The sequence below is a fragment of the Medicago sativa genome, chromosome 2 (genome assembly GCF_051527215.1).
Source record: "Medicago sativa cultivar Bolivia chromosome 2, Bolivia_mono, whole genome shotgun sequence".
Classification (NCBI taxonomy): Eukaryota; Viridiplantae; Streptophyta; class Magnoliopsida; order Fabales; family Fabaceae; genus Medicago; species Medicago sativa.
This window is the reverse complement of record NC_140750.1, coordinates 44,533,134-44,551,334: the sequence shown is the minus strand read 5'-3', so window position 1 is coordinate 44,551,334 and position 18,201 is coordinate 44,533,134. Positions and strand designations below refer to the sequence as shown.

Sequence of the window (18,201 nt, the reverse complement as noted above, 5' to 3'; positions counted from 1 at the left end):
CCACAACATCTCTCTTTATTCATCTTTTTACCATTTGTTTTAGTTTGTTTAGATATTGAATTTTGTCGTCAAAATATAACCTCTTTCGTATGTTTTGTTTATTTTTTTTATCGATTGTCTTTTGAGTATATAACTTTGGAGTTTTTTTCTTTTTATTTTATTGAGTTATGTCTTCTGTTTGCCGCGAAAAACAGATTTTAGCTTAAATGGTTACATGTTTGATAAATTGGAAGTTTGAACTTGTCCCTCGGTAAATATAAAGTATTGGGATGACCCTTGTCACAAAAACGAGATTTTAGCCTATATGGTTACAAAGTTTGATAAATGGGAAGTTTGAAATTGTCTCTTGATGTCGCTTGATGTGAAACATGATATGTGAACCTATTTGTTTTTGTATTCGGTAAAATGAAAGTATTGGAATGGCCCTTGTCGCGAAAATTTGATTTTGGTATATATGCCTACAAGTTTGATAAATGAGAAGTTTGAACTTGACTATTGATGCGAAACATGAGGCGAAAATGAGATTTTAGCCTATATGGTTAGAAGTTTGATAAAGGTTGAACTTGTCCCTCGATGTCCCTTGATGCAAAATATGATATATGAAACTATTTGGTTTTGTATTCGGTAAAATGAAAGTGTATTGGAATGACCCTTGTCACAAAAATGAGATTTTAGCCTATATGGTTATAAGTTTGATAAATATGAAGGTTGAATTTGTCCCTCGATGTCCTTTGATGCGTAACATAATATTGAACCTATTTGGTTTTAAATTATGTAAATAGAAAGTAATGAGATGATCCTTGCTGCGAAATCGAAATTTTAGCTAATATCGTTACAAGTTTGATAAATATGAAGGTTGAACCCTCGATGGCCCTTGATGCAAAACATGATATGTGAACCTATTTGGTTTCATATTCGGTAAAATGAAAGTATTGGAATGTTCCTTGTCGCGAAAACGAGATTTTAGCCTATATGGTTAAAAGTTTGATAAATATGAAGGTTGAACTTGTCCCTCTATATCCCTTCATGCGAAACATGATATTTGAACCTATTTTGTTTTAAATTTGGTAAATTGAACACATGCTTTTTCTCTCCTATCATATTGTTTCTCGATGACTCTTGTCGCAAAAATGAGGTTTTAGCATTTATGGTTACAAATATGATAAATGAGAAGGTTGAACTTGTAACTCGATGTCCCTTGATGCGAAATATGATTTTTAAGCTGAGTTTGTTTGGATTTTGCTAAACTGGAAGTATGAAAATGTGGTTCAATGATCCTCAAACCGAAAATGATTTTAGTTTAATATAAATTTAATAAATATGAAAGTTAATATTTTGTTTCGATGACAGTTGACGCGAAAATGTGATATTTGATTAAATGGGAAGAAATACGAAGCTTCTTTATTGATGGATCAATCGTTAAATATGCAGTTCTCTCAAGGTTAGTCGTGCAACACTTGTAAATTTAATTTCATTAATCACCACAACATCTCTTGTAATATCCCACTTGTCAGCTAATGGAATATTACCGGTTGAATGTGTCAGAGAATTATGAAATAATTAAATATGATGGAAATAATTATTATGTGATGTCAGCTAAACACAAGTTAAGTATCAAAGTCGGATTTAACACTTTTAAGACAGGGGCATTATAGTACTTTCCCGTGGAAGGGATATTTTTATTTGGATTTTACCCCAAAATATCTTCACTCTCTTTTCTTCTTCTCTCTTCCCTACTCTCTCACGCCTCTCTTCCTTCTTCTTCTTCTTTTCTTCTTCTTCCATCAATCCTTTCCAAACTATTTCCAAATCATGGAACAAGTTGTGTAAGTTTCCCAATAAAATTTTATGGTGCTAGAAGCTTGGATTAATAGGTAAGTTTCAATTCTTCTCTCCTTTAAGAAGTTAAGGTTTTGATTAAGTTGGATTCTTGAATGATCAAGCTTATGTTGTGGTTTGTACATAATCATGGAGGTATATAGAAGCTTGGGTTAGCAATTTTTCCATCTTAAAGCTCATAAAGAGATGTTCAAGGGAAGCTAGGTTTTTGATGCAGAGAAAAGTTGGAATTGGAGCTTAAGCTGGGGCTGTTGCTTAATCAATTAGGTGAGTGTTTCATTAATTTTGAATTTGAGGTTGATTATGGATGAATTTCATGAAATAGTGGTAAGCTCTAGTTCTGGTTTTTAATTCGTACCTATTTCTATGTAGCTTGGAATTGAATGATTACTGAAGTTTTGGATTCCTCATTCAATTCCCTATAGTTTGGACACAAATTTTGTATGATTCGGATTTGAAACGAGTTCGGAAAACATGTTTAAAGTTTGGTATTTTCTGCTGGATTCTGGCTGCGGATTTTCGAACAGGGCTTCATTAAAATGGTAAGAACTCTTTCCATGTAACTCTGAATTGAGTGGTTGTTATTGCTGTGGATAGCTAACAAAATTCTCTACAGTTTAGACACAAGAATTATTAAATTCTATCAAGTATAGTAGGAGAAAATCTACCTGCAAGTTTGAGGAAAATTTCAGTCTCGTTTCTGTACCAATGTCCACTCTTTTGTTAAACTGTACAAATTGGATGGTTAATCCTCAAAACAAAAATTATATTTGGAATCCTGACACCCTAAGCTTTCCAACGAGTGGTCGTTTGCTCAAAACCGATATCGTTTGGTATTTTAATTAAATTGTTAAAGTCAAGGCATTGATGCTGGATTTGCAGGGTACGGGTTTTGCATAAGTGAGTCATATTGAATGGACAAGGACTGAAGCAGAGGTCTGAAAATAAGGCTTCTAAGAGCAAGATAAGAGGGTTGAAGGGAAAGCAATGATATGAGCTTTGAGTTGTGGCAAAAGATATTGAGAGAATCAAGAACTTTTATGGTGAGTTCCATAGATAGTTTTCCCACCCTTTGGGATTATGTTTTTATCTTGTGAGGATAATATGAATATTAGGAATTTTATATGTTATGATTAGTTACCCAAATTATGCCATTCTTGCTAACTCATGAATACTTGCTGAAAAGATGTTTTACAAGTTTTTATGTATTTACTTAAGAATAAAACAAGTATTTAATATGTTGGTAAAGCGTGGCATGCGAGAGAATAATATTCATTATGTCCGGGTAGCATAAAATAAGAAAGGGGAAAGAACTAGAGCCTCGATATAGTTATCGAGAACTAGATAGTTAGCATGAATTATTTATGCTAGGATGTGAGAGATTGGATATCTTTTCACAAAGAAAGTTAAGCAAGAATCCTAAATATGAAAAGACGCGAAGTGTAATCTCTTCGCATATGTTTAAGATAATCAAGCATTATGTTAAGACGTGAATTGATGATTAATCTCTTCACATATGTAAGAATCAACAAGTAAGCATGAAAATGTTTAACCTTTCATGATATGTTTAAGATTAAGATTTATGATTAAAAATGAATATGTAGGTGACATGTCTCTTGCAATCCATGAAGGTATGGATTCAAGGGGTTCTCATGATGGGAACGATTTAAGCCGTAAGGGACCCGCATGTCACTGAGTAAGTAAGATGTAGGTGTTCGTGTCTCTTGTTATCCACGCCAGGGGGATACGAGAGGTTCTCGACCTAAGGGGAATGGTTCAAGCCGCAAGGGACCCGCACGACACCGAGGGAGTCCGATGTACGTACATCGGTCATGTATGGGATTGATCTCGGGGTTACTCCACCCGGGACTATCCGTAAAATGAATCAAGATAATAATGTTTGTTCAACGCTAACCAAGTATGACCCTGACTTTATTTATGTTTATGTTGCAAGAAATGAATTTATGTAAGATTATGTTTATGAGCAATAGCACGAGATGCTATTAGACAAGTATGAGATATGAAATAGATCAAGTAAAGAATGTTATGCCGATGACGATCTTAGGTTCCCCTAATCGTCCGGTTTAGGATTGCGTCATGAATATGTTATGTTAAGTCTTGATGCGTTTAACGTATCTTGAGTTAGCGGTCCTAGGATCCCTTGACCGCCATGACACGTATGATAGTAAGCCTATAACAAGTAAGATGAATTATGACGGCCCTAGTATGCACAACCGTCTAAGTATGCAAGTCCCCACACACGTATAATCAACCGTCAGGTTGTAATGTAGACACGTGGTGACCGTAGGTTTCCCCTCGAGGTTGCCTTTAGCCTAGGATTAGGTGGAACTCACTGAGACATTAAGTCTCATCCCAATCCTTATTTGTTTCAGATAAACAGGTTGGATTGCAAGCTAGTAGCCGGATGGATATTTTAGCAAGTGCTCGTTCGTACCCGCTGCAGAATGATTGTGGATTCAAGGATGCATTTATTATATTTTAGACAAGAGGTGTAGTATTGTTTTTGTACGAAAGCGTATTGTTGTCTAATATATTCATTCGAAGTTTTTTTATGTTGTAAATTTTAATGTATCCAGTACTAAAGATAACACACGTGCTAAACTTTCTAGATACGTTTAGTATGGGTGTTACATTTGGTATCAGAGCAGGTCGATTCAGACCGTGCCTTGGGTCATTAAGTTACAACTAAGGAAGTGGGACCATTGGGTTCCAGGTAAATGTTTTAATTGTTGATGTTAGTTGAGCCTGATCAACTCAATTTAACATTTGACGGTTAGAACGGATGCCTGAGAGCTGAATAGGACCCAGGAGGAACGAAATATGTGATGAAGATTATCTGAGAAGGTAGAAACAAGAAGTAAAGTAAGAGTCTGTTCGTGCCAAATGGTGGCCGGTGAGCTAAGCTGTTCAAGTTTGAATACTCCGGGAATGCAAAGTAATAATAAGATGGAGTGTTTCGACGACGTTGGGTAAGTTGATAAGGATACTTTGTATACCCGTAAGTTAAGAATTTGAAAATGTCTAAATATGACCGGGAGTTTTGTTAAGAGTTGTTGTTGGAACAGAACTGCGATATAGAAAGGAAATATATTTCTGGAATATAAGTGCAAGACTACAAGATAAGGAGAAGTCGTCATATGTTGACAAAATATGGAAGTTCTCAGGATTAGAGGTATGTGAATGAAGCCAAAGATTTGAATTCCCAGAGAGTACAAGGTTCTCATGTTGGAATGTCGAGCGAGTCGACAGAGAAGCAAGTTAACCGTTCGCAGCGAACGAAGTTAAGATTTTATGTGGATATTTTATGATGCCATGATTAAGGCAATAATTTCTGATGTGTCGAGAATTGAATCGAATGATGTTGATGTTTGTCATGCATACGATATAAATGTTTTAATGATGTTAAGAATGAATAATGTGCATTGGATTGCTTGAGAAATAAGATTTTGTACAAACTATGATTTCTGGAAAACTAAGATAAAGAAACTCGCCAATAGCAAAATTTTCGCTAATAGCGAAATTACTTCAGATGATTTCGCTGATAGCGAACCTGGGGTGAAATTTTCAGTTTTTCCGAAAACTGTCAGTTTGTCTCTAGGGTCCGCAATGACTATTGGGGAGTTGTCTTCACAACCTTTTTGCAATAAACACCTTTTAATAACATCAAGTAACGAATGCACATTACCAATTAAAGTTTCCAAAGGAAAAAGGGCATGGACAACCATTAACAAAATCGATTCAGTTTAAGGTGACCTCGGAGATTAATGTGTCAAGAGTTAAAAAGGAGTTTAGACCAAGAGATTAAAGGTTCCGGTATATGGAACAGATGGAACAGACATGAAGACATGAGGCAAAATATTGAAGTGATGAAGAATTATGTTAGATCACAAGATTCTCAGATTTTGTGGAGTATTAATTACCCCTCGAATCTATGATTTGCTTAATTCATTTGCTAAGGCTCGTTGCCATGACAGATTTTAATATTTGCAAAATTTATATGATTTTAGAAAAGATTTACGCATATGGGTGATTGGAATTGGTGTTCATAAATTTAAAAATGGAATTCTGTAGGTACCGGTCGGTTACGACTTATGTAAAATAATTTGAACACTTGGAGCAAGACTTGATAACACTGTTGTGTTATCAACTCGTTCCATGAATTTTATGGTAATGACTGGGACCCAGATTCACTATATTTTTATATATAATAAAGAAACATCAACACCAATGATCCGTGTGCTAATTTATGAAGTTTTATTCAAGAAGAAAAAGTAATGAGCAAGCACTGGTAAGATTAAGCAAAACATAGCGTGCGAGAATACGAAGATGCAATGCTGGATGTTCAAGAAGGGTATGTATAAGTACATGATGAGTCAACTATGGAATTTAAGTTCTGCTCGGAAATAAGTTTAAGAATGGTATTAATAAGTCAGAAGGTAAGTCAACCAGTGAGTATGTAAGGTTCAACCATAAGAAAGTATTATGATAATACGTTAAGTCCATTGTGAGATTTAAATCTTACAAGCCAATGAGAAGTGCGAGTTACGACATTGATTGTCACATGAATGGGCTTGAGTAGAGTTCAGAAAGATGGTAAACATATAAGAAAAGGAACGTTAAGTTTCACTCGAATCCATGATTTTGAGTATTGGTTAAAGACAACCGGTGGTAATCAGAGTAGCGCAACAGAAGTAAATCGGTTAAATTGTTAACAGTAAAGAAGCTTCATGAGAGGCGTTATGAGACGAGCAAAGAGTTCTCAAAATGTCAAGTAATGAGATTTATACAATCAATGATGAATAAGGTAAAAGTATATGGATGTGTTTTCATTATCTAAGTAAAATAGGAAAGGTTGAAGACGCTATAATGAAGTAATCAGGTCGCCTATTAGTGATGTTGAGCGTGTACAAGACTGTTAGTCGGATAGAAAGAGTACGTGTTCTGACAAGAGAAAATACATGTAAGATTCAGAAAGTCCTTTCTTGTGATTCAAAGTGATGATCAAGGCATCATGTGAGGTGATCGGTATCTGAATAATAAGTGCCATACGGGTGAAGGTAACAACATCTGAACATTATCCGAAAGAGATGTTTTGAAGATACGAATTATGAACGAAAAGATTCATACCCTCCTATGCCATATTTGTTAAGTGATGACGATACTTGCTAACGATGTCAAAATTATAATTTTCTTTCAACTTTTAAAAGTGAAGACGACATTAAGGGACTTGGCAATGAATTATTCTAAAAACATGATATTTTCATTTTCTGAAACCGATGATACACGCCATAAGTGAGTAAGTTCACTTAAGACGTGCGGACTTCCAGACCAACTCGTCAGTGGCGAGCTTGGGACGAGATTCAAACCTTTTTCAAAACATAGAAACTCGTCTTGTGACTCTGTAGTACCGTTATCGGTTTGGTTTCAAAATGATTTCCTTAAAAAGGTTATACATATTTTATTCCAAGAATCCGTATACCAATGTTTATAAGATTTCTTAAAGTAAAAAGATAGAACAAGTATCGTTATTACCTAACAGTATGTGGCACTTGAGGTATGCAAACACTATGGAAATTAAGATTTGAAGAAGTGAACAACAATGTTCTTCAAAAGGGTCATATGAGACGTACAAGTATATGCTAAGAATGTTCAAGTGCAAGCGGACTAAGTCGGAAAGTTTAAGAGCATGTGAACCAAAGACTGGTTTATAGATGTCAAGTATAATGGAAACACTTAAATTTGCTTATCCATGATAAGTTATATGAGTTACCGATGGAATTCGGGTGCAATGAGATCAGAATATTTCCTAAGACTCTGAAAAGAGATAAGAGATTCGTGGAATCATCTAGATAAGTAATGTAAGTCAGAGGCATGAGTCTCAAGTTATATAAGAAAGATTATGTGTTTACACAATAAGATGTCTATGATGCAATTGAGCACTGCAGGGCAAACCTGGATTCTAGTAAAACTCCAGTTAAAAGGCAAATCCTGAGTGTTCCAGTTAATGATAAGTTACCTATATGAATGATTTATGCCAAACACTTGAGATACAGATCAGAGATAATTAGACCAATATGTTGTAAGAATAAGTTATGATTATGATGTTTTTACGTTAAGCTAAGACTATGAGAAGGATGATTCCGACAATGCAATGATTATTTCAAGATGTTATGTTTGAACTCAGTACCCATTAAGTGATTTCTAAATTTCGGGGACGAAATTCTTTTAAGGGGGGTAGAGTGTAATATCCCACTTGTCAGCTAATGGAATATTACCGGTTGAATGTGTCAGAGAATTATGAAATAATTAAATATGATGGAAATAATTATTATGTGATGTCAGCTAAACACAAGTTAAGTATCAAAGTCGGATTTAACACTTTTAAGACAGGGGCATTATAGTACTTTCCCGTGGAAGGGATATTTTTATTTGGATTTTACCCCAAAATATCTTCACTCTCTTTTCTTCTTCTCTCTTCCCTACTCTCTCACGCCTCTCTTCCTTCTTCTTCTTCTTTTCTTCTTCTTCCATCAATCCTTTCCAAACTATTTCCAAATCATGGAACAAGTTGTGTAAGTTTCCCAATAAAATTTTATGGTGCTAGAAGCTTGGATTAATAGGTAAGTTTCAATTCTTCTCTCCTTTAAGAAGTTAAGGTTTTGATTAAGTTGGATTCTTGAATGATCAAGCTTATGTTGTGGTTTGTACATAATCATGGAGGTATATAGAAGCTTGGGTTAGCAATTTTTCCATCTTAAAGCTCATAAAGAGATGTTCAAGGGAAGCTAGGTTTTTGATGCAGAGAAAAGTTGGAATTGGAGCTTAAGCTGGGGCTGTTGCTTAATCAATTAGGTGAGTGTTTCATTAATTTTGAATTTGAGGTTGATTATGGATGAATTTCATGAAATAGTGGTAAGCTCTAGTTCTGGTTTTTAATTCGTACCTATTTCTATGTAGCTTGGAATTGAATGATTACTGAAGTTTTGGATTCCTCATTCAATTCCCTATAGTTTGGACACAAATTTTGTATGATTCGGATTTGAAACGAGTTCGGAAAACATGTTTAAAGTTTGGTATTTTCTGCTGGATTCTGGCTGCGGATTTTCGAACAGGGCTTCATTAAAATGGTAAGAACTCTTTCCATGTAACTCTGAATTGAGTGGTTGTTATTGCTGTGGATAGCTAACAAAATTCTCTACAGTTTCGACACAAGAATTATTAAATTCTATCAAGTATAGTAGGAGAAAATCTACCTGCAAGTTTGAGGAAAATTTCAGTCTCGTTTCTGTACCAATGTCCACTCTTTTGTTAAACTGTACAAATTGGATGGTTAATCCTCAAAACAAAAATTATATTTGGAATCCTGACACCCTAAGCTTTCCAACGAGTGGTCGTTTGCTCAAAACCGATATCGTTTGGTATTTTAATTAAATTGTTAAAGTCAAGGCATTGATGCTGGATTTGCAGGGTACGGGTTTTGCATAAGTGAGTCATATTGAATGGACAAGGACTGAAGCAGAGGTCTGAAAATAAGGCTTCTAAGAGCAAGATAAGAGGGTTGAAGGGAAAGCAATGATATGAGCTTTGAGTTGTGGCAAAAGATATTGAGAGAATCAAGAACTTTTATGGTGAGTTCCATAGATAGTTTTCCCACCCTTTGGGATTATGTTTTTATCTTGTGAGGATAATATGAATATTAGGAATTTTATATGTTATGATTAGTTACCCAAATTATGCCATTCTTGCTAACTCATGAATACTTGCTGAAAAGATGTTTTACAAGTTTTTATGTATTTACTTAAGAATAAAACAAGTATTTAATATGTTGGTAAAGCGTGGCATGCGAGAGAATAATATTCATTATGTCCGGGTAGCATAAAATAAGAAAGGGGAAAGAACTAGAGCCTCGATATAGTTATCGAGAACTAGATAGTTAGCATGAATTATTTATGCTAGGATGTGAGAGATTGGATATCTTTTCACAAAGAAAGTTAAGCAAGAATCCTAAATATGAAAAGACGCGAAGTGTAATCTCTTCGCATATGTTTAAGATAATCAAGCATTATGTTAAGACGTGAATTGATGATTAATCTCTTCACATATGTAAGAATCAACAAGTAAGCATGAAAATGTTTAACCTTTCATGATATGTTTAAGATTAAGATTTATGATTAAAAATGAATATGTAGGTGACATGTCTCTTGCAATCCATGAAGGTATGGATTCAAGGGGTTCTCATGATGGGAACGATTTAAGCCGTAAGGGACCCGCATGTCACTGAGTAAGTAAGATGTAGGTGTTCGTGTCTCTTGTTATCCACGCCAGGGGGATACGAGAGGTTCTCGACCTAAGGGGAATGGTTCAAGCCGCAAGGGACCCGCACGACACCGAGGGAGTCCGATGTACGTACATCGGTCATGTATGGGATTGATCTCGGGGTTACTCCACCCGGGACTATCCGTAAAATGAATCAAGATAATAATGTTTGTTCAACGCTAACCAAGTATGACCCTGACTTTATTTATGTTTATGTTGCAAGAAATGAATTTATGTAAGATTATGTTTATGAGCAATAGCACGAGATGCTATTAGACAAGTATGAGATATGAAATAGATCAAGTAAAGAATGTTATGCCGATGACGATCTTAGGTTCCCCTAATCGTCCGGTTTAGGATTGCGTCATGAATATGTTATGTTAAGTCTTGATGCGTTTAACGTATCTTGAGTTAGCGGTCCTAGGATCCCTTGACCGCCATGACACGTATGATAGTAAGCCTATAACAAGTAAGATGAATTATGACGGCCCTAGTATGCACAACCGTCTAAGTATGCAAGTCCCCACACACGTATAATCAACCGTCAGGTTGTAATGTAGACACGTGGTGACCGTAGGTTTCCCCTTGAGGTTGCCTTTAGCCTAGGATTAGGTGGAACTCACTGAGACATTAAGTCTCATCCCAATCCTTATTTGTTTCAGATAAACAGGTTGGATTGCAAGCTAGTAGCCGGATGGATATTTTAGCAAGTGCTCGTTCGTACCCGCTGCAGAATGATTGTGGATTCAAGGATGCATTTATTATATTTTAGACAAGAGGTGTAGTATTGTTTTTGTACGAAAGCGTATTGTTGTCTAATATATTCATTCGAAGTTTTTTTATGTTGTAAATTTTAATGTATCCAGTACTAAAGATAACACACGTGCTAAACTTTCTAGATACGTTTAGTATGGGTGTTACATCTCTCTTTATTCATCTTTTTACCATTTGTTTTAGTTTGTTTAGATATTGAATTTTGTCGTCAAAATATAACCTCTTTCGTATGTTTTGTTTATTTTTTTTATCGATTGTCTTTTGAGTATATAACTTTGGAGTTTTTTTCTTTTTATTTTATTGAGTTATGTCTTCCGTTTGCCGCGAAAAACAAATTTTAGCTTAAATGGTTACATGTTTGATAAATTGGAAGTTTGAACTTGTCCCTCGGTAAATATAAAGTATTGGGATGACCCTTGTCACAAAAACGAGATTTTAGCCTATATGGTTACAAAGTTTGATAAATGGGAAGTTTGAAATTGTCTCTTGATGTCGCTTGATGTGAAACATGATATGTGAACCTATTTGTTTTTGTATTCGGTAAAATGAAAGTATTGGAATGACCCTTGTCGCGAAAATTTGATTTTGGTATATATGCCTACAAGTTTGATAAATGAGAAGTTTGAACTTGACCGTTGATGCGAAACATGAGGCGAAAATGAGATTTTAGCCTATATGGTTAGAAGTTTGATAAAGGTTGAACTTGTCCCTCGATGTCCCTTGATGCAAAATATGATATATGAAACTATTTGGTTTTGTATTCGGTAAAATGAAAGTGTATTGGAATGACCCTTGTCACAAAAATGAGATTTTAGCCTATATGGTTAGAGGTTTGATAAATATGAAGGTTGAATTTGTCCCTCGATGTCCTTTGATGCGTAACATAATATTGAACCTATTTGGTTTTAAATTATGTAAATAGAAAGTAAAGAGATGATCCTTGCTGCGAAAACGAAATTTTAGCTAATATCGTTACAAGTTTGATAAATATGAAGGTTGAACCCTCGATGGCCCTTGATGCAAAACATGATATGTGAACCTATTTGGTTTCATATTCGGTAAAATGAAAGTATTGGAATGTTCCTTGTCGCGAAAACGAGATTTTAGCCTATATGGTTAGAGGTTTGATAAATATGAAGGTTGAACTTGTCCCTCTATATCCCTTCATGCGAAACATGATATTTGAACCTATTTTGTTTTAAATTTGGTAAATTGAACACATGCTTTTTCTCTCCTATCATATTGTTTCTCGATGACTCTTGTCGCAAAAATGAGGTTTTAGCATTTGTGGTTACAAATATGATAAATGAGAAGGTTGAACTTGTACCTCGATGTCCCTCGATGCGAAATACGATTTTTAAGCTGAGTTTGTTTGGATTTTGCTAAACTGGAAGTATGAAAATGTGGTTCAATGATCCTCAAACCGAAAATGATTTTAGTTTAATATAAATTTGATAAATAGGAAAGTTAATATTTTGTTTCGATGACAGTTGACGCGAAAATGTGATATTTGATTAAATGGGAAGAAATACGAAGCTTCTTTATTGATGGATCAATCGTTAAATATGCAGTTCTCTCAAGGTTAGTCGTGCAACACTTGTAAATTTAATTTCTTTAATCACCACAACATCTCTCTTTATTCATCTTTTTACCATTTGTTTTAGTTTGTTTAGATATTGAATTTTGTCGTCAAAATATAACCTCTTTCGTATGTTTTGTTTATTTTTTTTATCGATTGTCTTTTGAGTATATAACTTTGGAGTTTTTTTCTTTTTATTTTATTGAGTTATGTCTTCCGTTTGCCGCGAAAAACAGATTTTAGCTTAAATGGTTACATGTTTGATAAATTGGAAGTTTGAACTTGTCCCTCGGTAAATATAAAGTATTGGGATGACCCTTGTCACAAAAACGAGATTTTAGCCTATATGGTTACAAAGTTTGATAAATGGGAAGTTTGAAATTGTCTCTTGATGTCGCTTGATGTGAAACATGATATGTGAACCTATTTGTTTTTGTATTCGGTAAAATGAAAGTATTGGAATGACCCTTGTCGCGAAAATTTGATTTTGGTATATATGCCTACAAGTTTGATAAATGAGAAGTTTGAACTTGACCGTTGATGCGAAACATGAGGCGAAAATGAGATTTTAGCCTATATGGTTAGAAGTTTGATAAAGGTTGAACTTGTCCCTCGATGTCCCTTGATGCAAAATATGATATATGAAACTATTTGGTTTTGTATTCGGTAAAATGAAAGTGTATTGGAATGACCCTTGTCACAAAAATGAGATTTTAGCCTATATGGTTAGAGGTTTGATAAATATGAAGGTTGAATTTGTCCCTCGATGTCCTTTGATGCGTAACATAATATTGAACCTATTTGGTTTTAAATTATGTAAATAGAAAGTAAAGAGATGATCCTTGCTGCGAAAACGAAATTTTAGCTAATATCGTTACAAGTTTGATAAATATGAAGGTTGAACCCTCGATGGCCCTTGATGCAAAACATGATATGTGAACCTATTTGGTTTCATATTCGGTAAAATGAAAGTATTGGAATGTTCCTTGTCGCGAAAACGAGATTTTAGCCTATATGGTTAGAGGTTTGATAAATATGAAGGTTGAACTTGTCCCTCTATATCCCTTCATGCGAAACATGATATTTGAACCTATTTTGTTTTAAATTTGGTAAATTGAACACATGCTTTTTCTCTCCTATCATATTGTTTCTCGATGACTCTTGTCGCAAAAATGAGGTTTTAGCATTTGTGGTTACAAATATGATAAATGAGAAGGTTGAACTTGTACCTCGATGTCCCTCGATGCGAAATACGATTTTTAAGCTGAGTTTGTTTGGATTTTGCTAAACTGGAAGTATGAAAATGTGGTTCAATGATCCTCAAACCGAAAATGATTTTAGTTTAATATAAATTTGATAAATAGGAAAGTTAATATTTTGTTTCGATGACAGTTGACGCGAAAATGTGATATTTGATTAAATGGGAAGAAATACGAAGCTTCTTTATTGATGGATCAATCGTTAAATATGCAGTTCTCTCAAGGTTAGTCGTGCAACACTTGTAAATTTAATTTCTTTAATCACCACAACATCTCTCTTTATTCATCTTTTTACCATTTGTTTTAGTTTGTTTAGATATTGAATTTTGTCGTCAAAATATAACCTCTTTCGTATGTTTTGTTTATTTTTTTTATCGATTGTCTTTTGAGTATATAACTTTGGAGTTTTTTTCTTTTTATTTTATTGAGTTATGTCTTCCGTTTGCCGCGAAAAACAGATTTTAGCTTAAATGGTTACATGTTTGATAAATTGGAAGTTTGAACTTGTCCCTCGGTAAATATAAAGTATTGGGATGACCCTTGTCACAAAAACGAGATTTTAGCCTATATGGTTACAAAGTTTGATAAATGGGAAGTTTGAAATTGTCTCTTGATGTCGCTTGATGTGAAACATGATATGTGAACCTATTTGTTTTTGTATTCGGTAAAATGAAAGTATTGGAATGACCCTTGTCGCGAAAATTTGATTTTGGTATATATGCCTACAAGTTTGATAAATGAGAAGTTTGAACTTGACCGTTGATGCGAAACATGAGGCAAAAATGAGATTTTAGCCTATATGGTTAGAAGTTTGATAAAGGTTGAACTTGTCCCTCGATGTCCCTTGATGCAAAATATGATATATGAAACTATTTGGTTTTGTATTCGGTAAAATGAAAGTGTATTGGAATGACCCTTGTCACAAAAATGAGATTTTAGCCTATATGGTTAGAGGTTTGATAAATATGAAGGTTGAATTTGTCCCTCGATGTCCTTTGATGCGTAACATAATATTGAACCTATTTGGTTTTAAATTATGTAAATAGAAAGTAAAGAGATGATCCTTGCTGCGAAAACGAAATTTTAGCTAATATCGTTACAAGTTTGATAAATATGAAGGTTGAACCCTCGATGGCCCTTGATGCAAAACATGATATGTGAACCTATTTGGTTTCATATTCGGTAAAATGAAAGTATTGGAATGTTCCTTGTCGCGAAAACGAGATTTTAGCCTATATGGTTAGAGGTTTGATAAATATGAAGGTTGAACTTGTCCCTCTATATCCCTTCATGCGAAACATGATATTTGAACCTATTTTGTTTTAAATTTGGTAAATTGAACACATGCTTTTTCTCTCCTATCATATTGTTTCTCGATGACTCTTGTCGAAAAATGAGGTTTTAGCATTTGTGGTTACAAATATGATAAATGAGAAGGTTGAACTTGTACCTCGATGTCCCTCGATGCGAAATACGATTTTTAAGCTGAGTTTGTTTGGATTTTGCTAAACTGGAAGTATGAAAATGTGGTTCAATGATCCTCAAACCGAAAATGATTTTAGTTTAATATAAATTTGATAAATAGGAAAGTTAATATTTTGTTTCGATGACAGTTGACGCGAAAATGTGATATTTGATTAAATGGGAAGAAATACGAAGCTTTTTGATTGATGGATCAATCGTTAAATATGCAGTTCTCTCAAGGTTAGTCGTGTAACACTTGTAAATTTAATTTCTTTAATCACCACAACGTCTCTCTTTATTCATCTTTTTACCATTTGTTTTAGTTTGTTTAGATATTGAATTTTGTCGTCAAAATATAACCTCTTTCGCATGTTTTGTTTATTTTTTTTATCGATTGTCTTTTGAGTTTATAACTTTGGAGTTTTTTTCTTTTTATTTTATTGAGTTATGTCTTCCGTTTGCCGCGAAAAACAGATTTTAGCTTAAATGGTTACATGTTTGATAAATTGGAAGTTTGAACTTGTCCCTCGGTAAATATAAAGTATTGGGATGACCCTTGTCACAAAAACGAGATTTTAGCCTATATGGTTACAAAGTTTGATAAATGGGAAGTTTGAAATTGTCTCTTGATGTCGCTTGATGTGAAACATGATATGTGAACCTATTTGTTTTTGTATTCGGTAAAATGAAAGTATTGGAATGGCCCTTGACGCGAAAATTTGATTTTGGTATATATGCCTACAAGTTTGATAAATGAGAAGTTTGAACTAGACCATTGATGCGAAACATGAGGCGAAAATGAGATTTTAGCCTATATGGTTAGAAGTTTGATAAATATGAAGGTTGAATTTGTCCCTCGATGTCCTTTGATGCGTAACATAATATTGAACCTATTTGGTTTTAAATTATGTAAATAGAAAGTAATGAGATGATCCTTGCTGCGAAAACGAAATTTTAGCTAATATCGTTACAAGTTTGATAAATATGAAGGTTGAACCCTCGATGGCCCTTGATGCAAAACATGATATGTCAACCTATTTGGTTTCATATTCGGTAAAATGAAAGTATTGGAATGTTCCTTGTCGCGAAAACGAGATTTTAGCCTATATGGTTAGAAGTTTGATAAGTATGAAGGTTGAACTTGTCCTTCTATATCCCTTCATGCGAAACATGATATTTGAACCTATTTTGTTTTAAATTTGGTAAATTGAACACATGCTTTTTCTCTCCTATCATATTGTTTCTCGATGACTCTTGTCGCAAAAATGAGGTTTTAGCATTTATGGTTACAAATATGATAAATGAGAAGGTTGAACTTGTACCTCGATGTCCCTTAATGCGAAATATGATTTTTAAGCCGAGTTTGTTTGGATTTTGCTAAACTGGAAGTATGAAAATGTGGTTCAATGATCCTCAAACCGAAAATGATTTTAGTTTAATATAAATTTGATAAATAGGAAAGTTAATATTTTGTTTCGATGACAGTTGACGCGAAAATGTGATATTTGATTAAATGGGAAGAAATACGAAGCTTCTTGATTGATGGATCAATCGTTAAATATGCAGTTCTCTCAAGGTTAGTCGTGTAACACTTGTAAATTTAATTTCTTTAATCACCACAACATCTCTCTTTATTCATCTTTTTACCATTTGTTTTAGTTTGTTTAGATATTGAATTTTGTCGTCAAAATATAACCTCTTTCGTATGTTTTGTTTATTTTTTTTATCGATTGTCTTTTGAGTATATAACTTTGGAGTTTTTTTCTTTTTATTTTATTGAGTTATGTCTTCCGTTTGCCGCGAAAAACAGATTTTAGCTTAAATGGTTACATGTTTGATAAATTGGAAGTTTGAACTTGTCCCTCGGTAAATATAAAGTATTGGGATGACCCTTGTCACAAAAACGAGATTTTAGCCTATATGGTTACAAAGTTTGATAAATGGGAAGTTTGAAATTGTCTCTTGATGTCGCTTGATGTGAAACATGATATGTGAACCTATTTGTTTTTGTATTCGGTAAAATGAAAGTATTGGAATGGCCCTTGTCGCGAAAATTTGATTTTGGTATATATGCCTACAAGTTTGATAAATGAGAAGTTTGAACTTGACCGTTGATGCGAAACATGAGGCGAAAATGAGATTTTAGCCTATATGGTTAGAAGTTTGATAAAGGTTGAACTTGTCCCTCGATGTCCCTTGATGCAAAATATGATATATGAAACTATTTGGTTTTGTATTCGGTAAAATGAAAGTGTATTGGAATGACCCTTGTCACAAAAATGAGATTTTAGCCTATATGGTTATAAGTTTGATAAATATGAAGGTTGAATTTGTCCCTCGATGTCCTTTGATGCGTAACATAATATTGAACCTATTTGGTTTTAAATTATGTAAATAGAAAGTAATGAGATGATCCTTGCTGCGAAATCGAAACTTTAGCTAATATCGTTACAAGTTTGATAAATATGAAGGTTGAACCCTCGATGGCCCTTGATGCAAAACATGATATGTGAACCTATTTGGTTTCATATTCGGTAAAATGAAAGTATTGGAATGTTCCTTGTCGCGAAAACGAGATTTTAGCCTATATGGTTAGAAGTTTGATAAGTATGAAGGTTGAACTTGTCCTTCTATATCCCTTCATGCGAAACATGATATTTGAACCTATTTTGTTTTAAATTTGGTAAATTGAACACATGCTTTTTCTCTCCTATCATATTGTTTCTCGATGACTCTTGTCGCAAAAATGAGGTTTTAGCATTTGTGGTTACAAATATGATAAATGAGAAGGTTGAACTTGTACCTCGATGTCCCTCGATGCGAAATACGATTTTTAAGCTGAGTTTGTTTGGATTTTGCTAAACTGGAAGTATGAAAATGTGGTTCAATGATCCTCAAACCGAAAATGATTTTAGTTTAATATAAATTTGATAAATAGGAAAGTTAATA

The 18,201-nt window shown here is 34.0% G+C and overlaps 1 long non-coding RNA gene across 4 annotated transcripts; it reads left to right on the top strand.

The window, feature by feature from the left end:
* Positions 1-1,493: 1,493 nt before the first annotated feature.
* Positions 1,494-11,098, top strand: LOC146946862 (uncharacterized). Of its 4 annotated transcripts, none has more exons than XR_015026821.1 (9): positions 1,494-1,874; positions 1,975-2,106; positions 2,212-2,381; positions 2,722-2,882; positions 8,581-8,712; positions 8,818-8,987; positions 9,328-9,488; positions 10,839-10,955; positions 11,076-11,098. It is a non-coding gene; the product is annotated as an uncharacterized LOC146946862 (long non-coding RNA). The 4 variants fall into 4 exon arrangements; XR_015026823.1 differs by having other exon boundaries at positions 11,043-11,076; XR_015026824.1 differs by having other exon boundaries at positions 1,709-1,874; positions 1,983-2,106.
* Positions 11,099-18,201: the final 7,103 nt, after the last annotated feature.